The following is a 19,564-nucleotide window of genomic DNA, read 5'->3' as shown; positions in this document are numbered from 1 at the left end:
GCTGTGCTGTAATTTGGAGTTAGTACAGCCGAGGATACAAAGGGTTTGTTCTCATCAGGATCTGCAGTGCACAGCGTCACATGCTTCAGTCGCTGGTTGTGGAGGAGGGCGAGGGACATCTGGTGTACTGGATTTAAAGGGGGGCAGTTTTCAAGCAGCCACTCAACTTCATTACAAGAACTGAAGAGTTGGCTCTAATTTCCTGAGACAGATTTTGAACCCTGAGGCCTGTGTCCACCTCGGGCTTTTTTCTGGGCAGAGAAGCTCTCAATTGGGCTGTGTGCTCAGGAGCACTGGCATGAAGTCTGTATGAAAAAAGTCTCTAAATGTCCTACAGGAGGTAGAGTCTGCAGTTATCAGACCTGCTGGTACCTACAGTCTCTAAATGTCCTACAGGAGGTAGAGTCTGCAGTTATCAGACCTGCTGGTACCTACAGTCTCTAAACTACAGGAGGTAGAGTCTTCAGTTATCAGACCTGCTGGTACCTACAGTCTCTAAACTACAGGAGGTAGAGTCTGCAGTTATCAGACCTGCTGGTACCTACAGTCTCTAAACTACAGGAGGTAGAGTCTACAGTTATCAGACCTGCTGGTACCTACAGTCTCTAAACTACAGGAGGTAGAGTCTGCAGTTATCAGACCTGCTGGTACCTACAGTCTCTAAATGTCCTACAGGAGGTAGAGTCTGCAGTTATCAGACCTGCTGGTACCTACAGTCTCTAAACTACAGGAGGTAGAGTCTGCAGTTATCAGACCTGCTGGTACCTACAGTCTCTAAACTACAGGAGGTAGAGTCTTCAGTTATCAGACCTGCTGGTACCTACAGTCTCTAAATGTCCTACAGGAGGTAGAGTCTGCAGTTATCAGACCTGCTGGTACCTACAGTCTCTAAACTACAGGAGGTAGAGTCTGCAGTTATCAGACCTGCTGGTACCTACAGTCTCTAAACTACAGGAGGTAGAGTCTGCAGTTATCAGACCTGCTGGTACCTACAGTCTCTAAACTACAGGAGGTAGAGTCTACAGTTATCAGACCTGCTGGTACCTACAGTCTCTAAATGTCCTACAGGAGGTAGAGTCTTCAGTTATCAGACCTGCTGGTACCTACAGTCTCTAAATGTCCTACAGGAGGTAGAGTCTGCAGTTATCAGACCTGCTGGTACCTACAGTCTCTAAACTACAGGAGGTAGAGTCTGCAGTTATCAGACCTGCTGGTACCTACAGTCTCTAAACTACAGGAGGTAGAGTCTTCAGTTATCAGACCTGCTGGTACCTACAGTCTCTAAACTACAGGAGGTAGAGTCTTCAGTTATCAGACCTGCTGGTACCTACAGTCTCTAAACTACAGGAGGTAGAGTCTGCAGTTATCAGACCTGCTGGTACCTACAGTCTCTAAATGTCCTACAGGAGGTAGAGTCTGCAGTTATCAGACCTGCTGGTACCTACAGTCTCTAAACTACAGGAGGTAGAGTCTGCAGTTATCAGACCTGCTGGTACCTACAGTCTCTAAATGTCCTACAGGAGGTAGAGTCTGCAGTTATCAGACCTGCTGGTACCTACAGTCTCTAAACTACAGGAGGTAGAGTCTGCAGTTATCAGACCTGCTGGTACCTACAGTCTCTAAATGTCCTACAGGAGGTAGAGTCTTCAGTTATCAGACCTGCTGGTACCTACAGTCTCTAAACTACAGGAGGTAGAGTCTTCAGTTATCAGATCATATCTTATTACTGCATGTCTATCTTTAAATGTACTAACCTCTCCTTTTTCTGGGAGCTCCTGAGCTCTCTTAGGTTCCTCTGGACATTTGGTGAGGATGGCCTGTCCAAACAACCAGCTGGGCTCTTGTAATATAACAATAAGTAAGGTCCTCTACCTGCTTTTTGTAAACATAACCGTGTTTACCTTCTCTTTTGTAATGTTTTTTTGTAAAGTGTCTTGAGATAACACCGGTTATAAATGAACACTATTCAAATAAAGATTGATTGATACAGAGAATCAGTCCAAACATTGATCCTTGAGGTACTACCTTTAGTCCAATACAGTTTGAACATGTTTCCTTTGTGAGAGATGTGATAATACTCCAAAGTTTCTCACAGGCTGACGCTTTCATTAGGTTAGGTTCTTTGTTATATTTGCTTTGTGTATCGATGGTTTTGCTTAATTCTCTAACATTTTAGTGTAAAAAAAGACTTTAATCTGCTCATGGGAAGCAGGTATCGTAGCAGTTAGTGCACACACACACACACACACACACACATCCACTTTATTACACAGCAGCATGTTCACTCCAGTGTTTAATCATGTTTTTTTTCCTGCTCTTTTGACAGCAGAGACATACGTAGTATAACAACGATCATCTCAAACTAAGAGTGCAGGATGACAGCAAGCAGCTGCAGAAACATGAAATTGACAATCTAAGAAATTTTAGTTTGAGTCTTCAAGAGCTGAAGAGCTAAACATGTTACCACCTCTCTTTGTCTGCCTCTCTTTCTGTTTCACCATGACGATCAAAATATCTTCAACATGGCAATGAATCTTGAAAAAGGCCCGAACCAAGAGGCCAAGCATCTGAATGGCCAATGACAGACAGAGTCAGTTTGCACAATGATCCTGGCGTGCATACCCAGCAGTAGAGCAACGTCATTACAGAGGATCAAACACACTGTGGTCCATCAGCTCTGTCTGAACCGCATCTCAAGAGATCATTTTAAATGTTTCTTTCTAAACCTATGGGGTCTGCGATGTGAAATATGTGTTCGGAGGCCAAATTAGACGTGACTATAACGAGTCAGCATACAGTTTACGAGAGGACAACACACGTCAAAGAACAACATGTTGTAGGGACAAGTCAGTGAGTTGGTACTGGGCCAACATGAGAATCCATCCATACCTTTTCTATACTGCTTTTCCTGTTCGGGGTCGCAGCGGTTTGGAGCCAATCCCAGCTCTCAATTGGGCGAGACACATGGTACACCCTGGACTGTTCGCCACTTAATCACAGGGCATTTCCAATAAGAATGCAGAGCAAAATAACTACCCTGAGACAGAGACAAAAGATTTAAAGACGGTCTGGATGGAGGGTAGAGTCAACAATTCAATTCACTTAGCAGATGTTTTTATCTATAGCGGAAGGATCTGTCAAGAACAGAGGGAGAAAAACAGGGAGGACGACGCAATTGCAGCAAACAAATGATTTCTTTAAACCAAAAGACCAAAACAACAAACTTACTGTTCAAAAAACCAAAATGATGAACAGTTAAAATCCAAAGAGACAGGGTACCCTACACTGACAAACTGCAATGAAGAGACTGAGGAAACACAGCGACTAAATAGGCAGGGTTAATTGGACACAGGTGAGACTAACGAGACAGGTGAGGACAATCAGGGTCATCAGACAGGACGGAAACATAAGGAACAAAGAACACAAGACCAGAACACTGAGGACAAGCACAAAGTAAAACCCAACACTGACACCACCAAAACCAGATCTACAAAATAAAACAGGAAACACTTAAAACTAGACTAAGAAACATTAAACACAAAACTAAGAACCTGGAAACACAAGTAACAGGAAGTCAAGCCCACAGACAACACAGAAGGACACAAGGATACAGGGATACACACTAAGGACTAAAGTAAACCACACCAGGAATCACAGACACACAGAACATGAGGGAAAGAACGAAAACCAAAACAAGACGAAATACAGAAACAAAACCAATCCATGACAGGATCTAGAAAAAAGGACACAATGATTTGCTTGAAGTCCGATTGGACACACAGCTGCTGACAGGAAGTGACCAGAGACAGTTCTTAAAAACTGTAACCAGCAAAGAAACCATCTTAAAAGTCACTGTTATCATACAAAACCATCGTCATTATTGCGATTCTGTTACAGACAGTAGTGCAGTCTCAGTGGAGTGGCCCCGCTTAAAGACGGAGGGATTTGGGTCAAACAGATCGTTTCTGGACAGGAACTCAAACCTTGATAAAAGACTGTGTGCTTGAGTATTTCTGACAGAAAGGGCAGAAGAGAAACTGGTCTGTAGTTTTCAATCTGGGCTGGGTTGAGTCTACAAACACATCTGGCAGATAACACTGATGAAAAGTCTAGCAGAGATGGTGCCTGGGGTTAAGACCTGACTCTGGAGGCTGTGGTTTATCATCCTTCTATCTAAGCACAAAAGGAGCCTGTGAGCTGGATGGAAGGAGCCACACGTTCTGTTACTGAACTCGTAGATTCAGCTTTTTGTGTTGTCATCTCTAAATAATATTCACATGCTTAGAGTGCACACTGTTGTATTTTAACTATTTACAGGACGAGGTTATTATTATCTCTTACATCACAACAGCATGACAGAGAGTCTGCTTATTACAGTGCACAGACTGAGAGCCTAGAACAATCTGAAGCACTGACCCCCAACATGAACTCTCTACAGTCAATGTATCGTCGGAGGGTTCAACAAAACAAAGGACTTCCAGAGTCAGACTTACAACACCTGTTCATTTAATGTAACAGCATACAGTACATGGGTATTTAGTCTGCAGAAACTCAGTCATGCATTAACAATGTGGCTTGAATTAAAAGTATTTATAAATATATAAAAAGCTCATTATAATATGAGTGAACATTCATGCCTGAGGAAACTGTAGCAACATGGCTCAGTAGCCATTAGAATATGAAATGAAGTCATAGCCTCAAAGGGCACCATTCATACTCAGTGTCAGTATGACCGTCTCCATTTTCTGGTCCTCTGATCACTCCAAGCTCTTCTTACACCGCAGGTCACTTTTACTCACAGCTGCTCACCTGCCTTCACTCAGCCAATCAGTGCTTTTCCACTCATCCTGCTCACTCTGCTAGATTATTATTTTTGCTTTCATGTACAGAAAGCCTTCACCCTTGGATTGACTGCCCAGTAGCAACTCTGCCAGCCTCTGACCACAGAGCCCGGTCCCTCTCCTGTCAGCATTGACTCCACCAGCTTTTTTGTGTTTCAGCGACTGTGTGTGTGAAAAATAGAAAAAAAGGATGAGCAATCAAGAAATGTTCCATTTAATACCGTGTGATTAACTTGTTTTCTTGTCTAAACCTTTCTGAACTTTTTAAACTGAAATTGTTGTATCAACCAAAGATAATCAGCTTAAACTGTGGTCAGTTAGTTTTAGAAACTTGTGGTAAACTAAAGGTAAAGGATTCATGCAAAACATTCACCCAGGCCAAAAGAGAGCAAAGCTGCTTCTTCAAGATAAAACCATTAAAAATTCAACATACTATTACAATGGAAAACAACGTTGAGAAGCTCATGTTGCTGATTTGAGCCTGATGTAATTATCACCAGGAGGAGGCTCAGAGGATGTGTATGTCATCCTGCTGTTAAAACCCTCTTCCCCATGTTCCTCTAACTCTAACATGTGTCTCATGTCTACAAACCCCCAATGATGAGAAAAGTCCATCCTCTCCGTCTTCTGCCTGCTCCACTGTTCAGGAAATGTGTGCTCAAACAGGCTGTTTGGAGAGTTTCCCTTCATGACCTCACAAAGGGCAGTAGCCCCTCCCCCAGGTGGGTGACACTCCCACAGCTAGGTGTTTGTTCTGCCCTCTGAGTCTGCCTTCTCACCGTAAACAATAGGACATGGAGCCAGAAAGCAGCGAGTACACCCGAGCCCTTCCAGAGAGGGGGCGTGGTCAGACACAGCTTGTTACGTTCAGAGCTGTCTAAGGCGCTCAGAAGCAACACAATTGATAAACTAAAAAATACAAACCGGGAGGGAAAAGATACAATTCAGGTAGGATTATAAACAAACTTATTTATTAACAAAGAACTCTTAACACAAAACAATCCGCTCAAAATGAGGGACGACAAGCTACTAAACTAAACGGACGATCCCACACACAGGACGACCGACTGCACGACACGGGCAGCAACCACCGCAGCACATCAGCAACGTGGAAGGCGAGAACACAGGAGAAAGAGACCACAGCAGCACACCAGCTCCTCCTTTATATCTCCCACCCTGATTGGGTGATTGCAACCCGCTGCGCGGCACCTCCGATGTGAACCTGCAACACAGACAGAGACACACACACACACTACGGCACGTAACACAGCTCATTTACATATTTAAAGCTACAGACACAGAAACAGCCTGTTCTGAGCAGGGCTGAAATAGAGGGGTTTATAGACATGATCACATACAGGATCAGAGTGGATTTACAACAACACACTTCACACACATGAAGTGAGGAAGAGGAGCTCTGACACTGATTTAACCTGAAGAGGAGGAGATGAGACGTTCATGAACTTACATCACACAAGTATAAAGTGATGGTGGTCTGGCGGCATCACAGGGATCTTCATGCATTAATTAGTCCCTCCAATTCTTTTCTCTGCATGTGACTGTCATATACTTTTCTGTTTTGATCAAGCTGTGGACGACCACAGCGAGCTAATTCTATTAAATAAAGAAAGGTTACTCTGTGGCTGTGGATCCACTCAGCACAGGTCTTCACCAGGAGGACTTCCTCTGTTTGTTTCTTTTAGCACAAAATACAGCCGTACAGCAGAGCGGCTGTCTATTAGTATCCATGGTGACCACCGTTTCCTGCCTGTGTCCCACAGTTTACCTCTTTATTTATACCTTCTGTCTTTACACTGAGAGCTCTCCAGAATAACAAGTGTGGCTCTCTTGCAGAGTGAAGTGTTTCAGAGAGGGACTGATTTGGGAAATGGCCTTCGTTTGAAGTGTTTGTTTTCAGCTCGGTCCACATCCCCTGACAAACAGTTCACAGAAATCTGAGCAAAGAGAAAGAGCCAAAGACTGGGCCACAGTTCAGGGCTTTATGCTGTACACAAATATAGGCTTATTGTATGAAAAATATCATCATAATCAGGACCTGTGCCAGATCTTGTTTGCCTGCCGGAACAAGATCTGGCACCTCCTTTTAATTGACTAAGCACCTCCTCAGTCATGATCAGACTTCCTAAAGGCCGGCCCACTTCCCAAACCTTAGTGACCACACACACAGTGATAAATAATCAGAGGTTTCACAGTTTTGGTCGTACAGTGTGCGGTGTGCGGCCACACGGCAACATCAACACACCACCCACGAACAGATCGGCCTAATTATCCTGCCGTGTGAACCAGCCTTCAATGAATTCAGAGATTTTGTTTCCTCATTGCATTTGGGTTCATGTTAACAGCATGCAAAGACACGCAGCTCCAGGGTGTTATAGTGAGCATATATCTTTAGAAAGCAGACATGTTTGTTCGTGTTTCAGAGCTCAGAGTCGTGTGCTCTGGTTGGTGATGGAGCCTTTTATTGGATGGAGTTGGTGTTGTTCTGAATGGAGTGTTTACTTCTGCAGGAGATGTGAGATGTGTGTGTGTTGTGTAGATGTTTTAGTGACGTTTCAGGAGCTTTTCATGCAAAACAGAAAACTTGTCATAACATGCATGTCACAGAGAAATGAAGCCATCTGTCGCAGACAAGAGATGGACCAGAAGTTTCTTTAGTGTGGCATCTGGTTTAGCTCACTACATGTGCAAACTTCAGAAGAATGAAAGAAGATTGTAAACAGTTTCCCATCTCTCTCAGCCGCTCAGTGTCTCCCCCTCCACCCTTCAATGATTCTTCATCTTTTTCAGGATTAATCTCAATGTCAAAGACACAAACTCGTCTCCTCCTCACTGTCCTGCTTTATTTCAATAAGGGCCGAGTGTGGGTGTGTGTGTGTGTGTGTGTGCGTGCGTGTGTGTGTGTGTGTGTGTAGCCCTGTGGCAAACATCAGTCCAAGCTATCCTGGGCCATTAGGCTGTCAAAGAATCTACATTTCCAAGGAGCAGTGAATGCATCATGTCTCAGTCTTTGTCTGTGCAGAGCGCTGACTCACGTCATGAGTGTCAGAGTGGATTTGTGAGGCCATCAGTGTATTTGTCTGCCGTCTTTATCTTTGTGTCTTTTCGCTCTGATGGTTGTTTCTTTTCACACTTCATCTTTTGTTCTCTCTGTAACTCCAGGATGTGATGCCTTTGTCGTTGGTTCGTATGTTTCGTTGCATATTTGAGAATATTTCATCAGCAGGAAATGATGTGATGCATCCTTGTTATTCACAGCCTTCAGATACACGTGTGTTGTTTCAAGGTGGACAGCAGGCTCGTCAGAGGGTTAACTCTGAGTTTAAGGTGGTTCAGATCACCATGGTAACTTATGCTGAACACCTGACCTGCTCTGCAGCCTGTAAGAAGCATCGTCTACTGACCAATCACACGTCTTGATGGAGGGCAGAGGAGGGAGACAGACTTTATCTTTCCCCAGTGATTACTGATATGAAATACACATCAGGGCTTCACTGATATCAAGACCACGCTGACAGAGACCAAGACGTACCCGAGACAGGGGTGCTTCAAGATCCAGGTGAGACCAAGACTATACCCCCCAATCACTTAGAGCCTAACACCGGGGAGGTTGTGTCCAAAACCAGGGGATACAAATCCAAACGAAATGAAGTGATGCCTTCATTTAGAAGGAAGGGCTGTCTTCACTTCTGATCACAAAAAGGAGGTTGAAAAAATAGTCTATCATGGTGGTCTCCACCCGTCCTCATTTTAAATCCAGTCTGAGACCGAGACCAGACTGATACCTTCTAGAAGTGGTCTTAACTGACCCAGTGGAGCAGGGTGCACGCACAGTCTGTGAAAACTGTCCGTTTCAAGATGGGTTTCAAGGTGGAGATGAAATTCAGAGCGCCAAGACAGAGAACATGTGTTATATTTTATTTATTCAACCAGGTAATTCACCCATTGAGATCAAGATCTCTTTCACAAGGGTGACCTGGGCCAGACCTCATTATAGTCCATGATTAAAAACAGACAACAAGTTAAGAGAAAACAGCAATTGCAAAGAACAGATCAGTTCACAGATAACGTGCAGCGTCGTGATGACAGCGTACAATCCAGACACACAGGCACTGTCTGCAGTGTTTGTCCTTTAAGATCGAGCCAAAGGCTTCAAGTGAAACGAGGTCGGCCATTTTCAAGTCGTTCTGGAGAAAGTTCCAGGTAGAGGCAGCAGCAAAACTGAACGCTCTTTATCCGAGCTCAGTGTGGACACGAGGAACAGACAGTTTAAAAACACGACAGGAAGACGAGGCCTATTGGCTCTGAAGGTACGAACACATAAGGAGGAACCAAACCAGGAAGAGCTTTGGAGATGAGATTGAGCCAGTGTAAAGACCGTCATGTACAGGTCAGAGTGGGAGGTGTCTGCAACCTGTAACAAATCTCAACGAACAGTGATACACACGGTCCAGTGACTGTAAACAGAGGCGCCCATGTAGAGCACATCGCCATAATCCAACAAAGGAAGGTAGACGAAACAAGACGTTTCCTCTCCCTGAGTGAAAAGCAGGATTTATTTCTGGAACAAAATCCAAACTTCACCTTGAGTTTGAAAGCCAGATTGGTGATGTGTGCTTTCAAAGACCCGGGTACTTTTAAAGCTCGCTTGTGTTTCCTTGGGAAGTTAAGATCAAAGGCACATTTGTTGGTACGTCACTTAAATGTAAAAAAAACATGAGCTTTATTTATCATTCCAACGTCTCTGATTGAGATCCATCATGTTTGTGCTCGTTCTGCTGTTGTTCTGATGCTAACTGTGTTTGACTCGTCAACACTTGAAGAGTCTTCTGCTTGAATTTCAAGAGATGAAAAGAAACTACACACTCTTATCTGTCCGCTCTTCATTGCAGCTTGCATTATTTCAAACGATCCCCTGAGGACGCTCCACGTTTCCTCCAGCTCAAGCTCTGAAGGGTTTATAATAATGAATATGATACAAAGCTGCAGGAAGTTAAAGTGAGGTCATTAACAACCTGAAGCACGGCGGTGACATTAAGAGGCAGAGAGCGAAGGAAACAGAAGAAAAGGTTTCAGGATGATCATCTTTAATGAGGCGATTACCAAGATCATTTACACTTACAGAGGAAGACTTCATAATGATATCAGAGTCTCAGCGGGGGGAGACTATTATCTGTTGGTAAATATAACTGTGTGTGTGTGTGTGGACGAGCTTGTGTATGTGTGCGTGTGTGTGTAACCCCATTTATACAACACAGTTTCTTCAAGGCAAGATATTGTTTTATGAAGAGCTATGAAAACAGAAAATAAACAAATGTCATTTAATGAGATAGACTTAAATGTTTGTTTGTTTTTAAAGATTTATTTTTGGGCATTTTTTAGCCTTTATGATTAGAGGAAGGGGGATAAGGGCGGAGACACAGGCTGGACGTGAACCCGGGCCGCCCACACAAGGACTATAGCCTCCATACATGGGAACGCACGCACTGCCCCCCTAATAGACTTAAATGCTGATATGAAATAAAGAGTGCAGGTCAACACAAACCCTACAGAGCAATTTGAAGGAGATGTCACATTGACATCAGTCCCTCTGTCGCCCTTTATTTGTTGAGGTGCACAGGTCGATAACACTGGCTTATGTCCTGACCACTGACAGTGCAGAACGCAGGTGGTTCAGAAGCAAGAAACATCTGACACCTGTCAGTGTTCATGTCCTGGTCATCAGCATGAAGGGTCACCACTGTGAGCGTCACACAACTTGTCTTAAACATAAAACCAAGATGTTGATTCTGAATCCACTGACCGGCTAACGGTTAGCTCGTCACTTTAAGACAATCCATTCAAATAAAGGGAGCAGCACTTTCTGACGCTGCCGCCAGCCAACCTTCTGCCCTACCGTGTACAAGCGCATAAATCCTCCACACACGTGGCTCGGAGCTCGACGGATCTTTAGCAGTGTTGTGTTAGCGAAAGTAAATAAAGCTTCACTACTCGATTAATAAAACAGCTCAGCTACACTGTAGAGACATTTGATCCAGAAAACAGTGACGTTTCCACCAAGCTGCTGAAAATGTAGTTTCAAGCTGAAGTCACTATTTGTAGTGATGTGAGTGCTGAGGCACTCTTCACCACAGGCGATGTCCATATTTGTTCTTAATGTTACTGTTAGCTGACATGAGCTGCTGAATATCACACCAAGGCTTTGCATATCATTTCCAGGTCCTTAATAACCTTTGAGCCTGCTGAAAGAGATCGTTCTTGATGCTGTGCATATCAGCCAGCTCAGGGTCTCTGAGTCCTTTCACTGAGATCTGTCTTTATGCAACCACTGCTGTCAGTGTCAAAGTGGAATTTTAATTGCATGAACAATCTCGACCTGGAAACATAAAGACACGCACGAGGGACTGTGCAGCATGATCCCGGTGCTACAGTAAAATAAGGTCAGTCAGACTCTGTGTGAGAGCAGAGAGAGGTGTTTTTTTAAAGTCCCAGTCAGTGACTGAATCTGTGTGCTTTAAAGCCGCTGCTGATCACCACATTTCACCATATGACCGCTTCATAATGAAAGCAACTCAACAGTGTAAAAGTTTGGACTTTTACCTTGAAAAACACAGCAGTTTAAAACTGTACAGCCACAGCAGGCTTCACGAGACAAGCACACCTCTCAGCAGGTCGACCTGTGGAAACGTTAATGTGTTCCAGTACGTAGCCTGTGTCAAAGCTCCGGAGACAGAAAGAGAGGACACCAAATGTTTCTGCTATTTGATCAAACTTGGAGAGGGGGGGATACAGGCTTCCCTGATAGATGTGACACAAATGACTTTCATTCACTGACACAAGGAGGAGGCGGGGTCAAAGGCATGCCTTGTACACTAGCATGACTAGCATGTGTTTGTTTCCCTACGCCGTGGTGACAGGAGGCTGTGCTGTCATGGCGTCGGAGCAGCCCTGCATGTCGTGTACTACGGCCCGCCTGACGACACGCAAGTGTGAACACAAAAAGACCTGAGCGGGATAATAAAACAATGACTCTCATCATTATCTGAATTGGAACACAGCAAACAAAGTATGAGTTTGAAAACAGCCGAAGAAACGAGGAAACACGTCGACGCTGTCAGAGAATCTGGATCTGTGCTCGTTTGTTTGTTGGAGCCTCCACTCATGGCTCCAAGCCACAAGTCCCTGGAAGAGACTGAATAATAAGAGCTGCAGCCGAGATGAAGGGCAGCTCTGCATCCCTTCACACACCTACTCAGCATATGTGTGTGTGTGTGTGTGTGTGTGTGTGTGTGTGTTAAAGAGATCAGTTAACTAATCGCACCCTGTTTAGGGAATACTATCTCTGCCAAGAATTTAGGAGTACTTCAGCCAGTTTGAGTGCACGCTTGTTTGTGTGTGCTTGATGTCTTGCCAAGCGAGTGTGTGTGTGTGTGTGTGTGTGTGTGTGTGTGTGTGTGTAAACAGCATGTGTGTTGTCTTCCATGATTGTGTGTTGTCTTGGTAAAGCCGCACAGTAGCCACAAATTAGAGTGACGTCTGACATGCTGGTGGCAGCTGATGTCTGTTTGATGAATCAGAATCAAAATCGTTTTTTATTGCCAAGAATATATAAAAAAAAAAAATTCTGATTCTGAAAAATTAAACATCATGATTTGCATTTATTTGTACTCACATAAGACACACACTCACAGCTGGGACCATCCTGTCTGTGCAGCACGAGCGTGTTTCTGCTTTTTAGAGGGGTCTCAGACGTGTGCTGTTCAAAAAGACCTGATTTTAGTTTCTGCTTTCAGCATTTCTTTTCTTTTTATTTCTCTTCTAATCTTAATCGTTTTCATCTTTTCCATAGAAATGATAAACCTAGCACTTACTTTGGGTGACATCCACCTGGAAACTCGACCACCTTGTTACTGAAGCTTGTGTTATTTTTAGTTGCACTGGTTTCTAACTAAAGGCTCTGCAAAAGGGTTTAGAGTCATATCACGGTGTGTGTGTTTTTTAAGGGCTCCGTGTAACACAACGCCTCTGCTGAACATCTTATGGCGATCGTCTTCCTCTCTCTTTGTGTGTGCTTGTGTGATCAGAGAAAACGCTCCACTTGTTTTCAAAGCGACCCCTACACCCTCCCCCTCCCTCTCTCCGTGAAGGAGTCACACTGAAGTCTCCTTCATCCAGGTGGAGGTAGAAATAAAGCAACAGGCTTTGAGAAGATCTCTCTCTCAGGTGGACACAGGAAGTGTGTGTCAGTTATTTTCATGCATGAAGTTTTTTTTGTTTTCAGTGTACGGTCACCATGACCTGTCGCTGTGGTTTCTATGGGGATGCTTATTCTGGCAAGTGAAAAAAGGGTTCTATGAACAGGACAGTGTTCAGGTTGCCTTGGCAGCAGAGGTCGTTTATTTTCTGTCCTTTACTGAATGTTTTTAACCATAACAGAAACATTTGAAGGCCGTCGTTCATTTTGATAGATAAGAAAACTGAGAGTGATCAGTTCATCATCCCACTATATATTCATTAGAAGCTTTAATCCACGGTGACGAACATCACAGAGAAAGAACAACACAGGCGAGGATCTAAAGAGGAGGAAACAACGTCAGGTGATGAGGTGATGACAGAAGGTGATCAGAGGAGCTGACAGGAAGGGCCTTGGATGGGTTACACCGGGTAACCCATCCAAGGCCCCAGGACCCGACGGCATCCCAGCAAGGGTGTTGAAGACCTGTGCCACAGAACTGGCTCCTATTGCCCACTCCCTCTTCTGTGAGTCATATCTGACTGCTACAATACCCCTCCTCTGGAAAAGCGCAACAATAATCCCGGTACCCAAGAAACCACGACCCTCCGACCTCAATCACTACCGCCCCATTGCCCTCACACCCATACTTATGAAATGCCTGGAAAAACTGCTGCTGAAGGTCATCCTCCCATTAGTGAAACCTCATCTGGACCCTCTCCAATTCGCCTACAGGGAAAAAAGGGGCACAGAGGACGCTGTGGCCTGCCTGCTACATCTTGTCCTCCAGCACCTCGATTCCAGAGGCACCTTCGCGAGGATCCTCTTCGTGGACTTCAGTTCCGCTTTCAATACAATCCAAAGGCACCTGCTCATCCAGAAGCTCCATAAACTCAACACTCCACCCATTCTGATCCACCTCCTGCACAACTTCCTCAGCGACAGACGGCAAGCTGTTCGGGTAGGCACATCTACATCACCCCCACTCATCACCAACACCGGAGCCCCCCAGGGCTGTGTGCTAAGCCCCTTCCTCTACACCCTGTACACCAACGACTGCACCAGCCCCTCTCCCACCACCACCTACCTCAAATACTCTGACGACACTGCCATCCTCGCCCTCTTATCAGACAGTGACTCCACTACAGACTACCACAACACTGTCACTCACTTCTCACACTGGTGTAAGCTTAACTTCCTCCATCTCAACGTAAACAAAACAAAAGAAATAATAATAGGCACCCCATCACCCCAGCCCCCCACCCTCATCAACAATGACACAGTTGAAACTGTTGACAGCTTTAGATACCTCGGACTCACACTAGACAACAATCTCACCTTCGACCAGCACACAACACACGACATTCAAAAAAGGAGCCACCAAAGACTGCACGCCATCCGGAAACTTAAAGGACTATATGTCGCCCCCCATCTCCTCCTCCTGTTGTACCAAAACATCGTCCAGCCCATCCTGCTCTACTGTTCCACCTGCTTCTTCAACATGCTCACTGTCAAAAACCGAACAAAACTCACCCGTGTCACAAACATTGCAGCCAAATTAATCGGTCTCCCCACTCCCACCCTGTCAGAACTCAACTCAAAGGCCATCACACGCATCGCACACACAATAGCACTGGACACCACCCACCCTCTCAACTGCCACCTCACCATCATGCCCTCCGGACGCAGGTACAGGTCCCTGCTGTGCAGAAAGGCGCGATACGGCAGAAGCCTGGTGCCTGCAGTCATCTCAGCCCTCAATAAAAATCCTCCTCAGTCCCAATCCCCGGTCCCCCCATAACCATATGCACCGTATGCCCTGTCACTGTATGCCCTGTCACTGTATGTTCTGTCACTGTATGTTCTGTCACTGTATGCCCTATCACTGTCTGTCCTGATGCTCCACATGTATGTCCTGTTGTCTCTCATGTATCTCCCTGTGCCTGTGTCCACCCCCTGTAGGCGTGCTGCCCTTAAAACTGTACACTGTGAAAAAGAATTTCCCCTCGGGGACAATGAAATAAAAAGTCTAAAAGTCTAAAAGTCTAGGTGATGACAGGAGGTGATCAGAGGTGATGACAGGAAGTGATCAGAGGTGATGACAGGAAGTGATCAGAGGTGATGACAGGAAGTGATCAGGGGCAGGATACAACATCAACAGCTGTTCTTGATAGTTCTAATCAGCATCAGAACCATCTGAAATATCACAATCATCATCTTTAAGATCTAGGTTCCGAAAGAGCTGAACTTTTACTTGAAGGGAGAGGGAGCAACATGTTCCTCATAAATATTTCATCCAGTCTCTGTGTAAATGTGTGTGTGAGTCCTGACTGTCTCCAGTGAGGGAGAAGCTGGAGTCCTGCTGGCTGTGTTGTTGTCAGAGCTGTGTTTACATGGACGGCTCCTCCCCTCGTGTATGACAGCTGTTTTAGTCAAAGACCAGAGAGAAGAAGAAGAACATATACTCTGATTATTTGGATGAAGAGGTTTTAGATCACAGTCATTCTGTGTGAGTTTACACATGAAGCTACAAGCTAAATAAAGAGCGCTTGCGAACATGCTAACTCAACAATGCAGGACACAGGTGACTGAAGCTGGAGAAAAGGACACATTTGTCAATTGTCATTTTGTTCAATGGTGCTTCATTATGGTGCGTACTGATTCCAGACTCCTTCGTGCAAACACGAGTGGAGAGGGGTTGGATGTGTGTCCCAGCTTAATATTTCCATTTCTCCAAGTGTGCAGTGAATGAGGGAAGCGGCTGACAACGACTCACAGTACCTAGCTTTAGCACACACACCACCCTCATGTTTCTACCACTAAACGCCGATTGACATTTGTTACGTCTATTCAAAACAATAACAACAACAACAAGGCCACTTGTATTATCTAGCTGAGGGTTCAAGCTGTGTATGCCAATGCTTATGTGACCTGAATCTTATCATAGACTAAGCTAACGGACTCCTTTTATAGGCCAACGATGGGGCAAGCTAAAGGTACCATAACTGTGCTAGCATACATATAACACAGTAACTATGTAGCTTGATCAGCACAACAAACTGTTGGCCACACTGAAATGATGGTGAGAGTACAAAGAGTGACCATAATAAGGAAAACGCATTGAGGGCAAAAATCAGCAAGTAAGAAAACCTTAGACTGTAAATCTAAATGGACGAAGCAACAGAGTCCCCCATGTGACGCTATAATGAGAAAATGTGTCCTTCTATCAATGCATATCAATGTATATTGTGTGTATAGAGTCTATGCACCGTGCAGCATAGACTCTATGCGTACATAAACGTCACCCTGCCTCCTAGGTGAATTCTCATTAGAATATCCTGCTTCAACCCCCATGTGTCCTTGAGTAAGACACTTAACCCCAAGCTTCCTCAAAGGCGTCTCCTTGGTCTGATGGTGACTTTACACAGCAGCCTCTGCCATCAGTGTGTGCATGTGTAGGCGTGACCTGAGTGTCAAAGTGCTGTGAGTAGTCAACAATAACATGAAAGCACTATACAAGCTCAAGCCCATTCACCGTCTACATACAAAGAGCAGGGTAGAACTATGCTGCAACAGTGTTTTCCTATAGGTGGGAACAACATGTTGACTTTGCACAAGCATTAAATCCATGTAGTGACCAAGAGTTTGTCTCCTCTACAGTAACAATGTGCAGACAGGAGATAGGGCTGCAGTGGGTGAGGTTACTTTAAGACATACGTCCTCCAAAGGGAGAACTGTACAGTCACTTCACCTGATCTCTCTAAACTTCCTCTCGTGCTCTGTGTCCTTCACTCTTACAGAACCTCATGCCGACCGTTTCAACATCAATAACTCCCCTTCATCCGTTTGTCCGATGAAATATCTCAATCATGTTTTTGGACGTCAGAAGTCACAAAACATGTGACAGAACAAAGAAACCAAACACGACAAACGTGTTTTAAATGTGATTCATAGACTTTTTTTCCCAGGCACACATTTCACCAGTTGAGAAGCACTCACTGTTTGTGGTTTGTTGAAACAGAGAGCGAGACAGGCATGTGGACACATACATTCACTTGAGACATACCCTGGTTATTCACGGCCCTTTTACCTTCTGATTTGATCAGACTGAGACTGAACAGCTCACTGCACTCATCTCTCTATCCAGTCCCACATCCCTCCTCCTCATCTGACCTTCACATTCCTTTAGGATCAGCGCACAGCCACGGGACACTGCCTGGGGACCAAGTCCAGGTCTGACGGCCGACTGCTCAAGGGCAAATGGCAGGAGAAAAACCCACTCGACCCTGAACTGAAAATGGTCTCCGCACTGTGTTGACAGCATGATGCACTGATGTTACATAAACAGGATGAAGTACGTCGAATCAGAGTGAAGCCGCCTTATCATGTCTCCACTCGGTACGGTTAGAGACGGAGCTTAGTGCAATGTGTCCTGGAAATCCCACAAGAAGGGAATTAACCTGTTTAAATTAATAAGCGTGGCTTCCTGCCCGCCCACGCTCTCTTTGATTCATATTTCACACCCTCGCGCTCTTTTGTTCCTCCTGCTGCAGAGACGTGAACATGGGGGGGGACCATTTCAGCCTCTCCTCTCCAGCTGCTGTGAGACTCACGCTTGTTTCCACGCTGCTGTATTTTTAACCTCCCCCTCTTTCGTTGTCTCCTCCTGTCTCTTCTTTTTGGTTTCAATGTTTTATTTTGTGCCAGGGCGATGGAATTTCTTTGTCTGCACGCCGCAGCGTGGTTGAAGCTCATACTGGCAGAGTCTTTCTCTCGCTGCAGCTTATTGTGTCATCTTGTCTCCTTCTGTTTCATTTCATGTTGCTGTCGGTGTTGAGCTTCGCCTCTTTTTCTTCTCTTCTGTGGTATCCTTTGCGCTCGCTGTGAGAGACATGCAGGTCGTTTGCATATTCAGCATGCTCCTGAAGGCCTCGTGATTATTAAAAATCCATGCTCTCAAAGAGGGAAGTTTTAGTCACCGGGGACCGGAACCTTTGAAGGATTTGTTTTTGTTGCTGAGTATTTTTTGAGTAAGCTAACAGCGTGCAGCTGTGCTAACTATTTCGACTCTGAATACCGACAAGTAAATGTAGCTCAAGTTCAGGTCCTCAGGATAAAGTTGACATAACCAAACAAAAGGCAAACATGTTGACCTACTCACCTTCACCTGATCAGGGAGAACATTGCAGGACTTACAAAGTCACAGGTGTTTAAGAAGGAAGCTTCACACTGCTTAAAAAACCTCATGATGTTCATAAATCTACAGAAACTTCAGTTTCATTTGAGGGGATCATGTGAAAAATGTGTCTGTGATCTGTGATGCATATTATATTAAAAACACAACAGGACAATTGATGCTCTTGCGAGGTATGAATATATGAGGGAGGGACATTTATCATTGCAATATCGTTTTGTATGTTTTTTAGCTTGCTTTGTTTTGTTCCCACCTTGGTATTGTTATGTTGTTGTAATCTGTGTGTGTGTGTGTGTGTGTGTGTGTGTGTGTGTGTGTGTGTGAGGACGGGTTGTGTGTGAGTTGACATAAAAAAAATGGTTTCCTTACTAATCATCATGACACCTATTGAAATAATGAAGAGATTTTTTTTTTAAATGAGAACCCACAATCCTGTTTTCAAATCTCACATCAAAACAGATGAAGGAGGAATTCTAAAGCCCGATTTAGACTGCCACAATATTTACGTTTCGCCTTCAGTCTGAATGTTGCAGAGGCGTGAGATGGGGACGACATGATGGCTCATTTGTGCGGTCTTTAGAGGATATAAGAGAAGTGATACGGGTTCAATGGAGGCAGCAGGAGAACTGTGTTTGTGTGCACGTCTGAGGACGAGGAGCTCCTGCTGTACCGTGAAGTCACAGACTGGGACACTAATATGAATCCTTCACTGTTTGAAAGTAGGAAGACCTGATGAGGGCTGAGCTTAGTTACGGTGTTTGCAGGGAAAAAGCAGCTGAAGACATTAAAAGATCCTGTGAGCGTTTTTACATATTTGAAAAAGTTGTTTAGACAAAACATTAAATATGTCCTCCATTAAAGGTTCTTCTGTTCTCGTGAGTCAGTCAGTGACGATGAGTTTATTTTTGGCAGGAGTAGCTCAGAATGTGAGGACGGTTTTAGCGAGTTGGTTGTCAGCAGATCGTCACATTTTACAGTGATATTTACAAAAAAGGCTGAAGTAAAACACATGACGCAAAACACAAAAAAAGTATCTGACAGTGAACACACAAACGAAGGCTTTTAGTGTCACTTAGACCACAAAACATCCGAATCTAATAACCGCTGTTTCTCCCCTTAAACTAATGATGAGGACCATAAATACGGAGTTAAAACCTCGACCACTGAGCCACAGCTGTATTTCTGTGGAGAAGACTTCAGCGCTTGGTTCAGTCTCATATCTGTACAGCTTTAATCATATATTTCAAATGAATCACAGCATGTCTGTCGCACTCTCCC

At 44.6% G+C, this 19,564-nt stretch overlaps 1 protein-coding gene across 1 annotated transcript in view; it reads left to right on the top strand.

The window, feature by feature from the left end:
- Window positions 1-19,564, top strand: part of LOC306826853 (cadherin-18-like) — an 82,357-nt gene that overhangs the window by 20,256 nt on the left and 42,537 nt on the right. The window lies entirely within an intron of this gene.

The sequence above is a fragment of the Symphodus melops genome, assembly GCF_947650265.1.
Source record: "Symphodus melops genome assembly, chromosome: 7".
In the NCBI taxonomy this organism is placed as follows: Eukaryota; Metazoa; Chordata; class Actinopteri; order Labriformes; family Labridae; genus Symphodus; species Symphodus melops.
Note: the sequence above shows the minus strand (reverse complement) of the source record. Positions and strands in the feature narration are given on the sequence as shown.